At 44.1% G+C, this 19,207-nt stretch overlaps 1 protein-coding gene across 2 annotated transcripts in view; it reads right to left on the bottom strand.

Annotated features, from left to right (window-relative positions):
- LOC106604848 (platelet-derived growth factor receptor beta-like) overlaps window positions 1-18,252 on the bottom strand; it is a 57,933-nt gene extending 39,681 nt beyond the window's left edge. The window contains exon 1 of one of the 2 annotated variants that reach the window (XM_014199904.3): window positions 17,821-18,252. The gene's annotated coding sequence lies outside the window, so the exon portion shown is untranslated. The remainder of the gene's footprint in view (window positions 1-17,820) is intronic. The other variant, XM_014199903.3, reaches the window with a different exon arrangement.
- Window positions 18,253-19,207: the final 955 nt, after the last annotated feature.

The raw sequence follows: 19,207 nt of genomic DNA, 5'->3' as shown, positions 1-19,207 counted from the left end.
CTCTGGAACTGCCGGTCTGCAGCCAACAAGGCTGAGTTCATCTCAGCCTATGCTACCCTCCAGTCCCTAGACTTCCTGGCGCTGACGGAAACATGGATTACCACAGATAACACTGCTACTCCTACTGCTCTCTCTTCGTCTGCCCACGTGTTCTCGCATACCCCTAGAGCATCGAGCCAGCGGGGTGGTGGCACTGGAATCCTCATCTCTCCCAAGTGGACATTCTCTCTTTCTCCCCTGACCCATCTGTCTATCTCCTCATTTGAATTCCATGCTGTCACAGTTACCAGCCCTTTCAAGCTTAACATCCTTATCATTTATCGCCCTCCAGGTTCCCTTGGAGAGTTCATCAATGAGCTTGACGCCTTGATAAGTTCCTTTCCTGAGGATGGCTCACCTCTCACAGTTCTGGGTGACTTTAACCTCCCCACGTCTACCTTTGACTCATTCCTCTCTGCCTCCTTCTTTCCACTCCTCTCCTCTTTTGACCTCACCCTCTCACCTTCCCCCCCTACTCACAAGGCAGGCAATACGCTTGACCTCATCTTTACTAGATGCTGTTCTTCCACTAATCTCATTGCAACTCCCCTCCAAATCTCTGACCACTACCTTGTATCCTTTTCCCTCTTGCTCTCATCCAACACTTCTCACTCTGCCCCTACTCGGATGGTATTGCGCCGTCCCAACCTTCGCTCTCTCTCTCCCGCTACTCTCTCCTCTTCCATCCTATCATCTCTTCCCTCTGCTCAAATCTTCTCCAACCTATCTCCTGATTCTGCCTCCTCAACCCTCCTCTCCTCCCTTTCTGCATCCTTTGATTTTCTCTGTCCCCTATCCTCCAGGCCGGCTCGGTCCTCCCCTCCTGCTCCGTGGCTCGACGACTCACTACGAGCTCACAGAACAAGGCTCCGGGCAGCCGAGCGGAAATGGAGGAAAACTCGCCTCCCTGCGGACCTGGCATCCTTTCACTCACTCCTCTCTACATTCTCCTCTTCTGTCTCTGCTGCTAAAGCCACTTTCTACCACTCTAAATTCCAAGCATCTGCCTCTAACCCTAGGAAGCTCTTTGCTACCTTCTCCTCCCTCCTGAATCCTCCTCCCCCTCCCCCCCCCCTCCTCCCTCTCTGCGGATGACTTCGTCAACCATTTTGAAAAGAAGGTTGACGATATCCGATCCTCGTTTGCTAAGTCAAACGACACCGCTGGTCCTGCTCACACTGCCCTACCCTGTGCTTTGACCTCTTTCTCCCCTCTCTCTCCAGATGAAATCTCGCGTCTTGTGACGGCCGGCCGCCCAACAACCTGCCCACTTGACCCTATCCCCTCCTCTCTTCTCCAGACCATTTCCGGAGACCTTCTCCCCTTCCTCACCTCGCTCATCAACTCATCCTTGACCGCTGGCTACGTCCCTTCCGTCTTCAAGAGAGCGAGAGTTGCACCCCTTCTGAAAAAACCTACACTCGATCCCTCCGATGTCAACAACTACAGACCAGTATCCCTTCTTTCTTTTCTCTCCAAAACTCTTGAACGTGCCGTCCTTGGCCAGCTCTCCTGCTATCTCTCTCAGAATGACCTTCTTGATCCTAATCAGTCAGGTTTCAAGACTGGGCATTCAACTGAGACTGCTCTTCTCTGTGTCACGGAGGCTCTCCGCACTGCTAAAGCTAACTCTCTCTCCTCTGCTCTCATCCTTCTAGACCTATCTGCTGCCTTTGATACTGTGAACCATCAGATCCTTCTCTCCACCCTCTCCGAGTTGGGCATCTCCGGCACGGCCCACGCTTGGATTGCGTCCTACCTGACAGGTCGCTCCTACCAGGTGGCGTGGCGAGAATCTGTCTCCGCACCATGCGCTCTCACCACTGGTGTCCCCCAGGGCGCTGTTCTAGGCCCTCTCCTATTCTCGCTATACACCAAGTCACTTGGCTCTGTCATATCCTCACATGGTCTCTCCTATCATTGCTATGCAGACGACACACAATTAATCTTCTCCTTTCCCCCTTCTGATAACCAGGCGGCGAATCGCATCTCTGCATGTCTGTCAGACATATCAGTGTGGATGACGGATCACCAGCTCAAGCTGAACCTCGGCAAGACGGAGCTGCTCTTCCTCCCGGGGAAGGACTGCCCGTTCCATGATCTCGCCATCACGGTTGACAACTCCCTTGTGTCCTCCTCCCAGAGTGCTAAGAACCTTGGCGTGATCCTGGACAACACCCTGTCGTTCTCCACTAACATCAAGGCGGTGACCCGATCCTGTAGGTTCATGCTCTACAACATTCGCAGAGTACGACCCTGCCTCACACAGGAAGCGGCGCAGGTCCTAATCCAGGCACTTGTCATCTCCCGTCTGGATTACTGCAACTCGCTGTTGGCTGGGCTCCCTGCCTGTGCCATTAAACCCCTACAACTCATCCGGAATGCCGCAGCCCGTCTGGTGTTCAACCTTCCCAAGTTCTCTCACGTCACACCGCTCCTCCGCTCTCTCCACTGGCTTCCAGTTGAAGCTCGCATCCGCTACAAGACCATGGTGATTGCCTACGGAGCTGTGAAGGGAACGGCACCTCCATACCTTCAGGCTCTGATCAGGCCCTACACCCAAACAAGGGCACTGCGTTCATCCACCACTGGCCTGCTGGCCCCCCTACCTCTGAGGAAGCACAGTTCCCGCTCAGCCCAGTCAAAACTGTTCGCTGCTCTGGCACCCCAATGGTGGAACAAGCTCCCTCACGACGCCAGGACAGCGGAGTCAATCACCACCTTCCGGAGACACCTGAAACCCCACCTCTTTAAGGAATACCTAGGATAGGATAAAGTAATCCTTCTAACCCCCCCCCCCCCCTTAAAAGATTTAGATGCACTATTGTAAAGTGGTTGTTCCACTGGATATCATAAGGTGAATGCACCATTTTGTAAGTCGCTCTGGATAAGACCGTCTGCTAAATGACATAAATGTAAATGTAATGATCCATGGCACAAAGCCTCCAGTGATGATCCATGGCACAAAGCCTCCAGTGATGATCCAAGGCACGGGGCCTCCGGCGACGCCCCTACAGTCACGTCCTGACCAGTAAAAGGGTAATTTGCCGTAGTAGTATGGTCAGGGCGTGGCAGGGGGGTTGTTTTGTGTGTTTTGGGGTTTTGTGTTTCATGGGGAATTTGTTCTAGTTTTCTATTTCTATGTTTCGTTTTCCATGTTTGGCCGAGTATGGTTTCCAATCAGAGGCAGGTGTCTTTCGTTGTCTCTGATTGGAAGCCATACGTAGGCAGCCTGTTTTCCTTTGGGTTTTGTGGGTGGTTGCTTTCTGTTTAGTGTGTGAGTATAACTGACAGAACTGTTTGGCTGTCGTTTGTTTTTCTTTGTGAAGTGCTTTCATTCAAAATAAAAGATGAGCACTCAACACTTGGTCTGTTCACTACGACGCCTGTGACAATAGGAGTGGCCATCACAAAGCCCTGACCTCAATCCCATAGAAAATTTGTGGGTAGAACTGAAAAAGTGTGCGAGCAAGCAGGCCTACAAACTTGACTCAGTTACACCATCTCTGTCAGGTGGAATGGGCCAAAATTCACCCAACTTATTGTGGAAAGCTTGTGGAAGGCTGCCCGAAACATTTGACCCGAGATAAACAATTTAAAGGCAATGCTACCAAATACTAATTGAGTGCATGTAAACTTCTGACCCACTGGAAATGTGATGAAAGAAAAAAAATCTGTAATAAATCACTCTCTCCACTATTATTCTGACATTTCACATCCTTAAAATAAAGTGGTGATAATAACTGACCTAAGACAGGGAATTTTAACTCGGATTAAATGTCAGGAATTGTGAAAAACTGAGTTTAAATGTATTTGGCTAAGGTGTATGTAAACTTACAACTTCTACTGTATATAGATTTTTCTACTGTGTTATTGACTGTACTTTTGTTTATCCTGTGTAACTCTGTGTTTTTTGTTGCACTGCTTTGCTTTATCTTGGCCAGGTCGCAGTTGTAAATGAGAACTTGTTCTCAACTGGCCTACCTGGTTAAATAAAGGTGAAATAAAAATCCAATGGGTCTACAGGATCTGTACTACTAAAGCTGGTGTCAAGGTCGTCATCATGATTATCAGCAGCAGGATTAGTCAGTAGGACATACACAAGTCAGTGATTAGCCAACATTTTACTACTTTGTCCCCATCAATACACAATTAAACAAGGTACTATATCCCCCCCATCACCCTCGTGTCAATAGATCACGCTGACTAACCATCCCACAAAATATCCATCCCCAACAGACACCAGTCAGTCACCCACACCATCCCCTCCTTACTAATAACTTAGCTTTTTTTCCAATTTAGAAATTAAGCTTTGCATTAACTGTCAGCTAAGCCTCCACAATACAGATAACTACAGTAGAAGTGGTACCCTACTTATAAACTACAACAACTATAACAAGACACACCATGTTTATGCCTAGCTCCAGTATATTTATTTGATCATCATGGAGTCATGGAAAGATTTAGCAAAGGTGACTTTGCTAAGATTTAACAAACACTAGTTCCTGGTGCTGAGTTTGATGTTGATGTTGCTGCAGATGTTGATGGGATCAGACTCGAACATACAGGCCAGTCACGTTAGCCTATGCGGTAGTTAGCTAGCTAACAGTTAGATATGGTCCGGTACGCTGTAGCTAGTGTAATCTGACATAGCTTGCAAAGTTACAAATCACATTACCAGATAGCAGCTGGCTAATTACAATGATTTGCTTTGGAACATCTAGCCAGCATATTATGAAAGCTAGCTAGCTCGACTTTGGTTAAGATAAACAAATGTAGTTTGCTAGCTAGTTAGATACCTGTTGACTCCCATTCTCAAACGAATCCACCTTGGCAGGGGCGGCAATTCATCCTGAAATTGTGAATTCTGTATATTGTGGCTTGCTTACAACCAGTAAATGTAGATGGCCCGTTTCTACCGGTAAGATGCTGAAATGCTTGCATTTGCATGTAGTGAGGAAATTATTAATTTGACACATATATTAATAACATATTAATGGACATATACAGTTAAAGAGCAGTGGTGAAATGTCCTTTGAATCACATTAACGGCAGTTAAGGCTGTGGCAAAAACAGAGTTTTCTTTAAAAAAATTAAAGGGCGTACTTGCTACTGTAATTCCTGAAATGGAATATTTTTCTGAAATTATGGAATATTTTTCAAATCCAAAATTATACTTTTGTTACGTTGTTTTCTAGCTCAGTCTCATTGACCACCAAATGCTAGCTAGCTAGCCACTTAATATAACGTGTTCTCAAAATGTATGTTAGCTAGCAATGGTATGAATACTACTCCAATCTGCCGATTTGAGAGGACTATTTAGCTACAAAAGTGGTTATAAAACTTTGACTGCATGATGACAGTGAATTCAGAGCCATTCACTGGCTAGCTACACTACAAACATAATTTGACCAGGTTTTCGTGAAGCAATTATAATGACAGTCCACCACAAGAGTTTCCTGATTAGCAAGGGGTAGTATGTGTTTAATTTTATTGTGTTTAAGAAACAGTGAGGGGATTTTGCCAGTGGTTGAATGGGGATTTGGGCTTTCCGGAAAAATGTTGAGGTTGCAACAGTAACCAAGGTGAGTTGGGCTTGGTGAAGGGTCAATTGAAGGGGCGTTATCAGATTTGAGTGGTCCATAGAAAGAGTGGTGTAGGACAGTATGTATACTGTCCCTTTCCCCCATTGGCCATGGTCGACGTAAAGATAGGTGTTTACATTAGAGATGTCATGGTAATCACCATGCAGTTAAAAGTGTGTTCTCAGAGCGTGAGTTTTCCCAGGGATGCCTTCCCAGCATTCACTACCAACCCCACCACACTCAGTGTCAACCCCCCCCCCCCCCCTGATGTGCAGGCGGCCCGGCCCACGCACAGGCGCAGGATACAGCTAGTGTGTAAACTGACCTTCCTCAGCAGCCTTCATGCTCAATCTCTGGGTATTATCCATACTGGTCCGTGTTTGAGTTAGACATCTGGCACATGATGAGGTGGGAACCACTTTCTCAATCACGTTTGCAACCAAGCATTTGCCTTACTGAGTGTGTCCCAAGGGGAAGAGGAAAGACAGTGTTTGAAAGAATAAAAAATACATTTATTAACAAAAGACAGACACTTGGTCCAAAAAGCTTATTTGAGCGCAGCTGGAAAGTCTTCACTTCCTGTATGGGGAAACATGCGGCCATGTGTGGGTGTGAAGGAGTGATTCAACAGTGATGCTGCAGACCACCAAGACCACTGGCCAGACACATTGTAAAGCACAACACAACGTAACCAGATACAGAGTACAGTGCAACACAACACATCCGTACACACACAAAACAATGACACAAAAAATGGCACATCACAATCAGAGACAGAAGAGCGCAACACAGACAAAACACAGGATCAAACAGACAATTAAAATAGACCAGACAACTGTACACAGGAAAACACAAGACAAAGCATAAATCAGGACAAAATAAGGGACAGAATGAGCAAGATCAAACTCACTGGAATAGAAGAATGAGAGATACCACAACAACGGATAGAACACAACCTCAGATGATACAAACAAAACAGAGAAGGGACACACTGATGGGCAGAACACAGTTTATGACACAACACCACAACAAAGTGAGAAGTACAACAAAGAGAATATGAGAACAGACACAAAGCGTACTCAACACAGAGGGTATTGCCTATTCTTAATACGTGTGCAGGACATGGTCCTGAACTAAACAAACCTCTCCAACTTTGTGGTCAACTTTTCCATTACAGAACCGTGCTCTGAAAGCACTAGTGTAGTGGTCATACTATACATGAATTGGACATCTTCTAAATCACAGGACTAATATGGTAGCTATAGACACGTTTACACATCATTGTCATCCTCCAGATTTTTCTGGAGTTCTCTTTAGACAACAGAGTCAGTCTCTGACAATGACAATGTGGGAAAAAAATGATCCATTGTCCTTTTTAAAATAAACCTATTTTTCTATTATTCCTCACAGAGTGACTAAACCCCCCTGAGACAAGACTCCTGGGGACGGATTCACGAAACATTACTTATGAAAAAAGTAATGAAGAAGTTTCTTAAGGAAGAAAAATAGGAAGTTCATAAGATAGGAATTGCATTTATGAACTTTCTTAGGAACTTCGTAAGTATCTTCTTAATGTGGCATTGACGTTAGTGACGTGCTTGAAACCAATAAATAAGCCTATGTGACAGGGATGATTGGATTTGGTTATTTCGTTATTTTTCACACATTATAGCCATCAGACTAGCTATATCAAAAATCAAAAATGGATAACCAAGAAAAGAGATTGAAGTGATGGTGGAGGAAATAGCAACCGGGAAAAGGTTGCTGTTGGGGAGGTCACTGCGGGGTCACTGCAGAGACCAAAAAGAAAGGATGGGCGAGAGTGGCCGAGTCTGTCTCTGCCGTCGGGGGTATGGCAAGGGACAGTGACGCCGTAAAAAAGAAGTGGTCCGACATCAAATTGGCTGCTAAGAAGGGAGCTCAAATCAAATCTTATTGGTCACATACACATGGTTAGCAGATGTTAATGTGAGTGTAGCGAAATGCTTGTGCTTCTAGTTCCTACCGTGCAGTAATATCTAACAAGTAATCTAACAATTTCACAACAACTACCGTAAATTCCGGACTATAAGCCGCAACTTTTTTCCCAGGCTTTGAACCTCGCGGCTTAAACAATGACGCAGCTAATATATGGATTTTTCCCGCTTTCCCGCTTTCTCCAAAAAAAACACATTCTGTGACGTGTCAGTTTTTTGGCGGCATGAAGCTTTCATTAGACCAATGAAATTGCCGAACGGGTTACGGTCAAACAACTTTTTGGTTTACTGTTTAGATTAAATCGAGCGCTCTCAAACTTCCCATCATTCTGATTACGGTAGTCATTTTGTCACCCTCATCATGGCAAAGACACGGAGAAATGCATATGATGCAGCTTTCAAGTTGAAGGCGATTGATCTGGCTGTTGGAAAAGGAAATAGAGCTGCTGCACGGGAGCTTGGTCTTAATGAGTCGATGATAAGATGTTGGAAACAGCAGCGTGAGGAATTGACTCAGTGCAAAAAGACAACTAAAGCTTACTGCAAATTTTTTTTTTTGTTACAAGCCGTGTTTCGTTAAAGCCTATTTATTTTTGTTACAAGCCGTGTTTCGTTAAAGCCTATTTATTTTTGTTACAAGCCGTGTTTCGTTAAAGCCTGTGTAAAGTTCATTTGTTTCAATGTACCGGTAGGCACCTGCGGCTTATAGACATGTGCGGCTTATTTATGTTCAAAATAATATATTTTTTTTAATTCAGTGGGTGCGGCTTATATTCAGGTACGCTGAATAGTCCGGAAATTACGGTACCTTATACACACACAAGTGTAAAGAAATTAATAAGAATATGTACAAATAAATATATGGATGAGCGATGGCCGAACGGCATAGGCAAGATGCAGTAGATGGTGTAGAGTACAGTATATACATATGAGATGAGTAATGTAGGGTATGTAAACATTATATAAAGTGGCATTGTTTAAAATGACTAGTGATACATTTATTAATTCAATTTTTAATTATTAAAAGTGGCTAGAGATTTGAGTCAGTATGTTGGCAGCAGCAACTCAATGTTCGTGATGGCTGTTTAACAGTCTGATGGCCTTGAGATATAAGCTGTTTTTCAGTCTCTCGGTCCCAGCTTTGATGCACCTGTACTGACCTCGCCTTCTGGATGATAGCGGGGTGAACAGGCAGTGACTCGGGTGGTTGTTGTCCTTGATTATCTTTTTGGCCTTCCTCTTACATCGGGTGGTATAAGTGTCCTGGAGGGCAGGTAGTTTGCCCCCGGTGATGCATTGTGCAGACCTCACTACCCTCTGGAGAGCCTTACGGTTTTGGGTAGAGCAGTTGCCGTACCAGGCGGTGATACAGCCCGACAGGATGCTCTCGATTGTACGTATGTAAAAGTTTGTGAGTGTTTTTGGTGACAAGCCAAATTTCTTCAGCCTCCTGAGGATGAAGAGGTGCTGTTGCGCCTTCTTCACCAAGCTGTCTGTGTGGGTTGACCATTTCAGTTTGTCCGTGATGTGTACGCCCAGGAACTTAAAAACGTTCCACCTTCTCCACTACTGTCCCGGCTCCCTCTGCTGTTTCCTGAAGTCCACGATCATCTCCTTTGTTTTGTTGACGTTGAGTGTGAGGTTATTTTCCTGACACCACACTCCGAGGGCCCTCACCTACTCCCTGTAGGCCGTCTCGTCGTTGTTGGTAATCAAGCCTACCACTGTAGTGTCGTCTGCAAACTTGATGATTGAGTTGAAGGCGTGCATGGCCACGCAGTCATGGGTGAACAGTGAGTACAGGAGAGGGCTGAGAACGCACCCTTGTGGGGCCCCAGTGTTGAGGATCAGCGGGGTGGAGATGTTGTTTCCTACCCTCATCACCTGGGGGCGGCCCGTCAGAAAGTCCAGGACCCAGTTGCACAGGGCGGGGTCGAGACCCAGGGTCTCGAGCTTAATGATGAGTTTGGAGGGAACTATGGTGTTAAATGCTGAGCTGTAATCGATGAACAGCCATGCCGTGATTAAAAGCATTGTTTCACGCTTCAGTTATGCGCGAATGGTGCCATTCATTAGACCATTCATGTGGACCAGCTGGAGGAGAAGGTGTAGTCCATCATAGAGATGGTGGTAGAGGGACTGCGCGACCGGTAAGTTAGTTAGCTACATTAGCTAGCTAACGTGTAAAGACATTATAGCCAAAATAGCTAACAACGTTAACGTTAGCTAAGTTAGCCAAGTTCTTCTTTGCAAATTCACGAGATAGCATTAGCTATTTAAAACTTCTAGAATATTGTAACATATTGTTTAAGAAAAGTTGTGAGATTTCAGTCCAGATATATAGTATCTTCAGCATATTGTGCATACTGTACTGTGCATAACCATACGTCTTCTCTACTTTAGTACTGGGTGTGTGTGGTCTATACAGTAGAGTAAAGTACATTATTTTTACCATAACCAATAATCTTCCAGTCTGTGAGAAAAGTAACATTTCAAGCCTTTGGGCATTTTCCATCCACAACCAAAGTGTAAACAACATGTCACTGGAACACAGATGTATTCTACTGTAGATGCATCTTCATGACAGTTGTTTAACATTCTTGAATTGACCTATTTCTTCATTTATTATTACGGTCGCTACATGAACAGCTTTATGTGCCAGACAACAAAGATTAAATAAAAATACTTCACCATCGCGGAAATACCAGAAATGTTTTCCCACTACTGAAACTTGTCTGACACTGTCACAGTCTCTTCGGAAAATGAACTGGAACTGTGTTTATAGAACCAACCAAGTCTACATCCTTGTAGAACACCACGCTACCTTGGCTAATAGATCTTAGCTTTCCTACAATTAAACTACTGACCCTTCAGTAAGGATCACACAGAGGCCATTCTCTATAGACTAACTGTTAACTTCCTTGTTTGTACAGTAAGTATACTGCAGCTTCTGCCAAGAGGTCTGGACCTTCATGGCACAGGTGGTAACGGGGAAGTGTATGCCAGAGATGCTGATTCACACACCACTCCAGCAGTCTCCCCTAAATCGCTATACTATCGTCACAGAACAAGATGTTAATTGAACGAGACAGAGGAAACTACAGTGAAACTGATATAACAGCAAATGTCCATTGCTGTATTTTCTCCGCTTCTTGAAATGCACCGCAGTGGTGTTGGATTATCATGGGTAAACAGTGACTGGTGTCTGAAGGGCCCTACCTCAACAGAGTTGTGTCAGACTTCTTATTTGGGAAGCTGTGGGTTCTGGCTAGCTCCTATTTAAATGAAGCTGTAAATGATACTGAGAAGGCTAAGGGGAGGAGGGGAACTGAGGGTCTGGACCTGGTAAAACCCAGTGGTAAAAAGTGTGGTAGTTGTTGGATGTGGCTGACGTTTGATATCAGTTTAATGATCTCGTTTGCAAGTCATTTGGAAAACTAAACGAGGAAAAGGGCTTAAAAAGCATTAAAGAGGAGGAAAAACACTTAACAAAGTAGCTCTTATTCAATGTCTCATTAAGCGTTTGTCAAAATAAAAACTATTGTCCTGTAATCAAATGTTTGTCCTTTACTATCAAGGCCTAAAAAATCTAGACCAGTGTCTATGACGTAGAGTAAAAAGCACATCCAGTATTATCACCAGGCAATGATAATATGTTATAAAAAGACGAAGGGCAGAGTTCCAGTAAAATGACAACCGAAAACCCACTCCTAGCGAAGATACCGGATGTAGAGGGTTAGACACTGACAACTAGCCCCAGTCCCCTACACCCCCCCACTCCACTAAACCCTCCCCATCTGGCAAGTAAAACACCCATGTCCCCCAACCCCATTCCCACCTCTCAGCTCAAACACTTGAGGGAATAGCAGACCCTACCACAGACCCTCCCCTTCCCCGTGAGAAATAGAGGACGCCTACACTCCTCAAAAAAAAGGAAAGAAAAAGAAACAGCTGAATACAATTACAGCTCTGACTGGCTTTAAATCCCTCTCGTTTTCCATGGCGGCTTCCAACACAGCCGAGAGGGAGAGAAAAAAGGAAGGAAAAGGAGATTTTTAAAAAGTTTGTAAAGTTTGTCCATTAAAGCAGCTTTACAGTGGGGTCAGGACTATGGGGTCAACTGACCCTGCTTTGAGGAATTTCAGTTTATTATTTTCATGTTTATTGATAAGTGTTTTAATGAGATACTCATATAGTGGTGATTTTCTATTTCCATCCCTGAGACTCATGGGTAGTTTAATTTATGATTTTAAGGAGGGAAAATGTAATTACACATAAGCTAGTTTTGTTCACTGTAGTATCATCAGCTTAGCGTTTATCTTTCAAATTCACACGAGTAGCAAGCCAGATAAATTCACTCTAGCCAAGGACTATTTTTTCTCTGTTTTCCTTCGTGTGAAAGGTCTTATCACTTCTGAGAGCTACAGCATGCTTTCCTTTGCCCTCCTGCCCAGTTTGTATCACCAGAACAAATCCCTGACATGTTTTAGTTGGACCGAGGACAGCGCCAGAGGAAACAGCATTGTTTTCAATGGACCCACTACAGCCTGAATAGTCAAACTGACTCTATTCACCATTCACTTTCATCGTGATACTGTTATGGCGAATTCTCGCTGTCAATACACATGACCTCATGGGATGCGTTTCACTTTCTTATGAAGCCTTATTACTCTGTTACGAAGCTTTTACGGAACCCTTCCATTTCTATTGTCCTCCAAAGAGAGTGGCTGGCTGAATAGCGGTCACACCCACTCTCAGATATGATGCAGCTGCTTCTTGTAGTGTTGTTGAGTAGGCGGTGGGAGGGAGGGAGAGGAGTGCTGCAAGCCAGACCTGGACAGGATGTATTAGCCAAGCACTCCTCACAACTCATTAAGTGTTCTATGTTCTAATGACTCTGTCAGTAGAATGATTTGTACCAAGGTGGAGGAGGAGGGAGAGGTGGAGGAGCATGAGAAAGAGGGAGGCTTTGAGTAGCAGGCTGTTTCAGCCACCACTGGCCTTACTACAGTGGCTATTTCTTGATCCAGAATTATAAGAATGATACATAATGAATCAATGGATTATTGACCACTGGTAAATTATTCATATAATGTTGTGTTCTGACAATAGCACGAAGATGTGGCTTTTCAGTGTTGATCTCTATATATACTATAGCTGTAGTACAAGTTAGAGGTGGCAACACTTCAAGGAGAGTTAAGTGCCAGGGTCTAAACCCTTGTTGTTATTATTATTATTATTATTTTTTTAATTTAAACTTTATTTAACTAGGCAATTCAATTAAGAACACAGTCTTATTTTACAATGACCATCTACCCCGGCCAAACCCTCCCCTAACCCGGACAACGCTTAGCCAATTCTGTAATCATTGTATGATCTCTAAAGCAGGTATACTAAACTATCTATCCATGAAGGCCACTTAAATACAATTATTTGAGAGAATTCTGATTTATTAGTACCAAATCTAAACAGCATTAGTGCCTGTGCTTGATTCAAAACACTTATGACTTTGGATTGAAAAGATCAATCATAGGCCTTATTCAATGTGCTGCAAAGCTTGTAAGTTACCACACTGGTACTTTAGACCATATGGGTTAGTGCCTGTGAGCCGCCTGTTTAATCAGATACACTGCATGTCTTCTGCATGGTCATAATGTGAGTCACATTTCTCACTTTGGCTGGCATGCAGGGAGCTCTGAGAGCCAGGATACAGCTGATGACAGCTAAAGGATTAGTTCTACTGCCAGACAAAGAAGGGAGGGGAGAGGAGAGGGGCGGAGGGGAGAAGAGAAGACTGTGCACTACAACAGCACAGGGAGAACTCTTTCTATCCAACATACCGGCCCCCTGACACACTAAGAAAATCCACACAATGTTCCAAACTTGCCTTAAATTAAACTTCCGAACGTCTTAGAATGGCAATTATCAAACGATACATAAAACACTCGTTACAAAACAATGGTATGAACATCATTTTTAAAAGATCATTAAACAGGCTATACATGTCTTATATACATCCAGACAGCTCGTGACAAGATGGTTAAACATGATTAAAAAAAACTCTACTTCAGAGAAGAGACAGATATGAGGAGTCAACAGTAAACCACATGTCATGCTAACATCGGTTGTATCAAACAGATCCATCTGCATTAGAGTGCTAGAGTGTTGTCTGTTTGTGGCTCTACAACCTAAACCGCCCCATGCCAGAGCATTGGTATACCGAAGGCTTCTAGCATCTGACCATAGTCATAGAACAGCAGTCTCAGGTGTACAACATCTGTTGGATGAAAGATCAACATGCCACACATGTCTTTGTTATGAGATTAAATGACTGCTATAACCATACGGTATGTAATATGTATGCCAGCTCAATAACTGAAACATCCACAGTGATTAAGTCTGTCTGTGGGGATGTCAGAGAGTAGAGTATGTTTGTATGAATGTCTGCCTCTCCCTCTTTTCTGCTCAGCTGACACAGATACAACTCACTGGTTACAAGTGACACATGCTCACCAATGACAAAGCAAAAATTCAATGGGCCAGTTTCCTGGGCAGAGATTAAGCCTTGTCTAGAACTAAGAAACCTTTTCAATGGAGAATCTCCATTCACATCCTGTTTCAGCCTAGGACTAGGAGTCCGGGAAATCTGGAGTCCGGGAAACCGGGCCCAAATGTATTACACTTAGATGTACAGTAGGATCTTAATTTGATCACTTTTGTTCCCGGGAATTTTCCTGCACCACAGGAAATGTAGATGAGCTTTGTGATTTACATACATTCACTGAAAACCCACTCTAACACACAATTATATTAACAGTATTGCACTTTTCATGTAGCCTACTTTTGGCCAGCTAATAGCCTAACCACCCATCAAGCAACATTATGGACTTAACATTTAAATCCGGTTGCTGCAGGATTATTTTGCTGTGACAATAGTCAAATTAAGATCCTACATCTGTTTGTGTATGTGGTTAAAACAAATCAGAGTTGTATCCTCAACTGAAGACTCCTATGACGTGACTGATGCTATGCTATGATAATGGCTCCATGGCTGTCAGTGGCTCCTCTGTGCAGCTATGCGTAGAAGATTGATTCTGTAAAGGTCATTCACCAGGGCTGCAGGGCATCAATGGTTCACTGGTGAGGACCAGTGGTTCACCAAGGGTGAGTTGAGAAAGCTGTACAAATAGCCCCTTTAGCACCGAAGCACAAAGTGTCAGGGTGTGTGTGTGTGTGTGTGTGTGTGTGTGTGTGTGTGTGTGTGTGTGTGTGTGTGTGTGTGTGTGTGTGTGTGTGTGTGTGCGTGCAAGAGTTGCACCGCCTCTTTTGCCCTCAGAACATCCCTGTCGGTGCATGGACTCTACAAAGTGTCGAAAGTGTTTCACAGGAATGCTGGCCCAAGTGGACTCCAATGCTTCCCACAGCTGTGTCAAGTTGGCTGGATGTCCTTTGGGTGGTGGAACATTCTCAATACACACAGAAAATTGTTGAGCATGAAAAATCCAGCAGTGTTGCAGTTCGACACAAACTGGTGCGCCTGGCACCTACTAACATATCCCGTTCAAAGGCACTTACATTTTTTGTCTTGCCCATTCACCCTCTGAGTGGCACACATACACAATTCATGTCTCAATCGTCTGAAGGTTTAAAAATCCTTCGTTAACCTGTCTCCTCCCCTTCATACCACACTGATTGAAGTGGATTTAACAAGTGACACCAATGAGGGGTCATAGCTTTCACCTGGTCAGTCTATGTCATGGAAAGAGGAGGCGTTCTTGATATTTTGTAAAATCAGTTTATTCACTTGTCAACACACATGAAGGTCTACAGTAGCCTCAACAGCACTCTCTGGGGCAGCACCATGGTGTAGCCAGAGGACTGTTATTTTCCGTCCTCCTCTGGGTAAATTGACTTCAATGCAAAATCTAGGAGGCTCTTGGTTCTCACCCCCTTCCATAGACTTACACAGTAATATGACGACTTCCGGAGGATATCCTCCAACCTATCAGAGCTCTTGCAGCATGAACTGACATGTTGTTCACACAATCAAAGAATTAATCTAGTAATGAAAGCATAAACTACAGCTAGCTAGCACTGCAGTGCATAAAATGTGGTGAGTAGTTGACTCAAGAGACAAAGATAGGTTGGAGGATATCCTCCGGAAGATATCCCTCTAGTGGTGTGGGGGCTGTGCTTTGGCAAAGTGGGTGGGGTTATATCCTGCCTGTTTGGTCCTGTCCGGGGGTATCGTCGGATGGGGCCACAGTGTCTCCTGACCCCTGCTGTCTCAGCCGCCAGTATTTATGCTGCAGTAGTTTATGTGTCGGGGGGCTAGGGTCAGTCTGTTATATCTGGAGTATTTCTCCTATCTTATCCGGTGTCCTGTGTGAATTTTTGTATGCTCTCTCTAATTCTCTCTCTCTCGCGGAGGACCTGAGCCCTAGGACCATGCCTCAGGACTACCTGGCATGATGACTCCTTGCTGTCCCCAGTCCACCTGGCCGTGCTGCTGCTCCAGTTTCAACTGTTCTGCCTGCGGCTATGGAAGCCTGACCTGTTCACCGGACGTGCTACCTGTCCCAGACCTGCTGTTTTCAACTCTCTAGAGATAGCATGAGTGGTAGAGATACTCTAGATACTCTGCAATGAAAAGCCAACTGACATTTACTCTTGAGGTGCTGACTAGTTGCACCCTCGACAACTACTGTGATTATTATTATTTGACCATGCTGGTCATTTATGAACATCTTGGCCATGTTCTGTTATAATCTCAACCCGGCACAGCCAGAAGAGGACTGGCCACCCCTCATAGCCTGGTTCTTCTCTAGGTTTCGGCCTTTCTAGGGAGTTTTTCCTAGCCACCGTGCTTCCACACCTGCATTACTTGCTGTTTGGGGTTTTAGGCTGGGTTTCTGTACAGCACTTTGAGATATCAGCTGATGTAAGAAGGGCTATCTAAATAAATTTGATTTGACAATAGTTGAACAGTTTTGAACAAATTAATTTCTTCAAAAATTAAGGAGAAGCAGCCACGATATAGAGAAATAGCTATATTTAATTGTATCACTTTCACTTACTTAGCTAGCTAATGCAGCTAGCTAATTTAGCTTACCAAACACCCGGCTCAAACAGAGAGGAATGCTATTTATGTTAGCTAGCTGGCTAAGGCTATCCAACACTAAAACTCTTCCAAGTCACGGTAAGCTTTTGGTTTTATTAATTTATTGCCACCGCGTCCCACCTGTGTAACTCCTAAACTGCTTGCTGTATGTACACTGTACTGTGTGATTGTAGTGGGTTTACTAACGCGTTAGTTCTAGAAGCTATGTTGACTATGACGTTAGCTAATATGGTGACAACGATTTAGGCTGTGTCTGCTGGTTAGCGGTTATGGTATGAAAGTTTGGGTTGGAAAGTATGTTTTTTTTGCCTGGTCAGGCAGCTGTTGTGTTGTGCATTGAAGTCCACAAGCAAAGGGAAAATGTGAGAGGAGGAAAGTGTGTAGATAAAAGGACTTACACAATAAGCAAAGTGATGATGCTTTTTGTATGTGGCTGCTATGAAAGTGAACTGTATGTGCTCAGGGGTGTATTTATTTGACAGATTCTGTTGAAAAACTTTTCTTAAATGGAAGCAGACAAAATGGTGATAAATCTACCTGAATTTGTCTAGAAACTCTTGTTTGCAACTGTTTGGACTAATGATTACGCCATAGATCAGCTAGATGCAGACAAGAGTGTGCAAGACGGTATTGAATGTGTCACTTTCTATCACCTTGATTAATCCAATTTTCTCTCGACCTGTCATCCAATAGGAAGTAGTAGAAATAAGGCCATGCTCATAAAATAAAATCATCCTCCCCAGTCTTAAACAGAACCAACCACCAACACACACAAAACACACGATAGTGTAAGACTGGCAAGCCATTCCATGACATTAAATACACAAAGTTAACTAAATGAATACATTCCCAATTAATCATTACAACAGAAAATATGTTTTAAGAAAATGGCATTATCCAGTGGTGGACAGTTACATGTGATAGACAGCCATGTAATTTCATTATTCGTAGTGGGATTTCAGTCCCAACTAATTGAATTTATACATCCTTCATGTCCAGTAGTAAATCATAGGCTCTATTAAAGCTGCCAAAAATGTATTAGTCAGAAATACTGTAAATGTGAAAAAGAAAGAGCCAGGCTTAAACTAAACCCTCTTACCTTCAGTGTATCAGTTCTCAGCTGTCTTGGCTCCTAAAACATGATCAAGTCTCAGTCTCTGTGAGTGTCTAGTTCTCTATCTCTCGCTCTCTCTCTCTCTCTCTCTCTCTCTCTCTCTCTCTCTCTCTCTCTCTCTCTCTCTCTTCTGTCAAAGAAGTGCTCTATCCAGCGGTTGGTTGCCTTTAGAGTAACAGTAATGGTCTCTAGTAACAGTCTCCAGCCAATTGTGTTTTTAAGGATTGGACTAGATTCCTCTGAAGTGCAGGACTGTAGGGTTAATCTCCAGTGTCCTGGGAGTCCGCAGGAGGAGGTACGGCTCTGAGCTCTGTTTATGTAGTCAAATCACAGCACAGGGGGTCTCCTCTCTTCTGGTCTGCTCTCCTCTGCGCTCTTCTCACACACAGATAAAGCCAGCCCACTGCTCTGCCGAATAGCAAAGAGAAACTCACCCAGAAGAGACTGCCAGTGCTCGAGAGAGGAGGAGAGAGGAGGAGAGAGGAGGGACAAATGGATCAGGTTGTGTTTGTTGTTCTATGGTTCACCACCGATGTGATTTGTTTGAGGTGTAACTGAACTGAAGCAGTTCCGACAGTCACTACTAGCAACAGGACTGGACTGCATCTAAGACTCAAAACAAGCACAACCAAGTGAGAGAAAGGGACAATTCCAGGAGAAAACATGTTTTGGCAAGCCTGTGCGAGGCTATAGAAAATAAACGAAAAGTCTCTTTCACTTAGTAACATAACTCAGCTTCACTTTCAGTATTCATCACCTCATCTACACAAAGTGTGAAAGAGTGAGAGAAAACAGCAGGTTTGTACTGTGCAAAGGAGCTCTGCTTTCAGTTTGAAAGAATCTCTGTTTTCAATGTCTGTGCCCAAGTCTGTTTTCAATCTTGGCCAGATTCCTAGTTTCTCCTTTCCCAGGATATGAGTGGATGGCCTGAAAATTCATAATGCCAGCCAGCAGCTGACTCAGGCCTTTCTATTAGAGAGGGCCTCCTGAGAGGGAACGGGGGGACCGAGAGTTAGCGATGCGGGGGAATATTGGACGATACTCTCCTTTAATTGTGTGAGTCAATGTGAAGGCCCAGCAGCAGCAGTTAGAGGGATGTATAGTGCCTAGTAGTTAAATAGGAGGGCAGTTACAACAGCACATGGAGTTCAGAGGGGAAAACAGCATAGTCTTCAGAACAGAAGCCGCCAGTCGGGGCATAGTGGGCCCCCACCTCAGTTTTATACTAATGCAATAGTAATCTACTGTAATACTTTAGAATAGATATTATCATGTTCTCTACAAGCCCAAAGTGAGCTCATAGTGCAGTATAAACATTGCACAGATCGCTACACTGCTGCCACTACTAAAACATCAATTACTTAAACTTCTA

Source organism: Salmo salar, chromosome 05 (genome assembly GCF_965601325.2).
Source record: "Salmo salar chromosome 05, fSalSal1, whole genome shotgun sequence".
NCBI classification, from domain to species: domain Eukaryota; kingdom Metazoa; phylum Chordata; class Actinopteri; order Salmoniformes; family Salmonidae; genus Salmo; species Salmo salar.
This window is presented reverse-complemented; position numbering and strand designations above follow the sequence as displayed.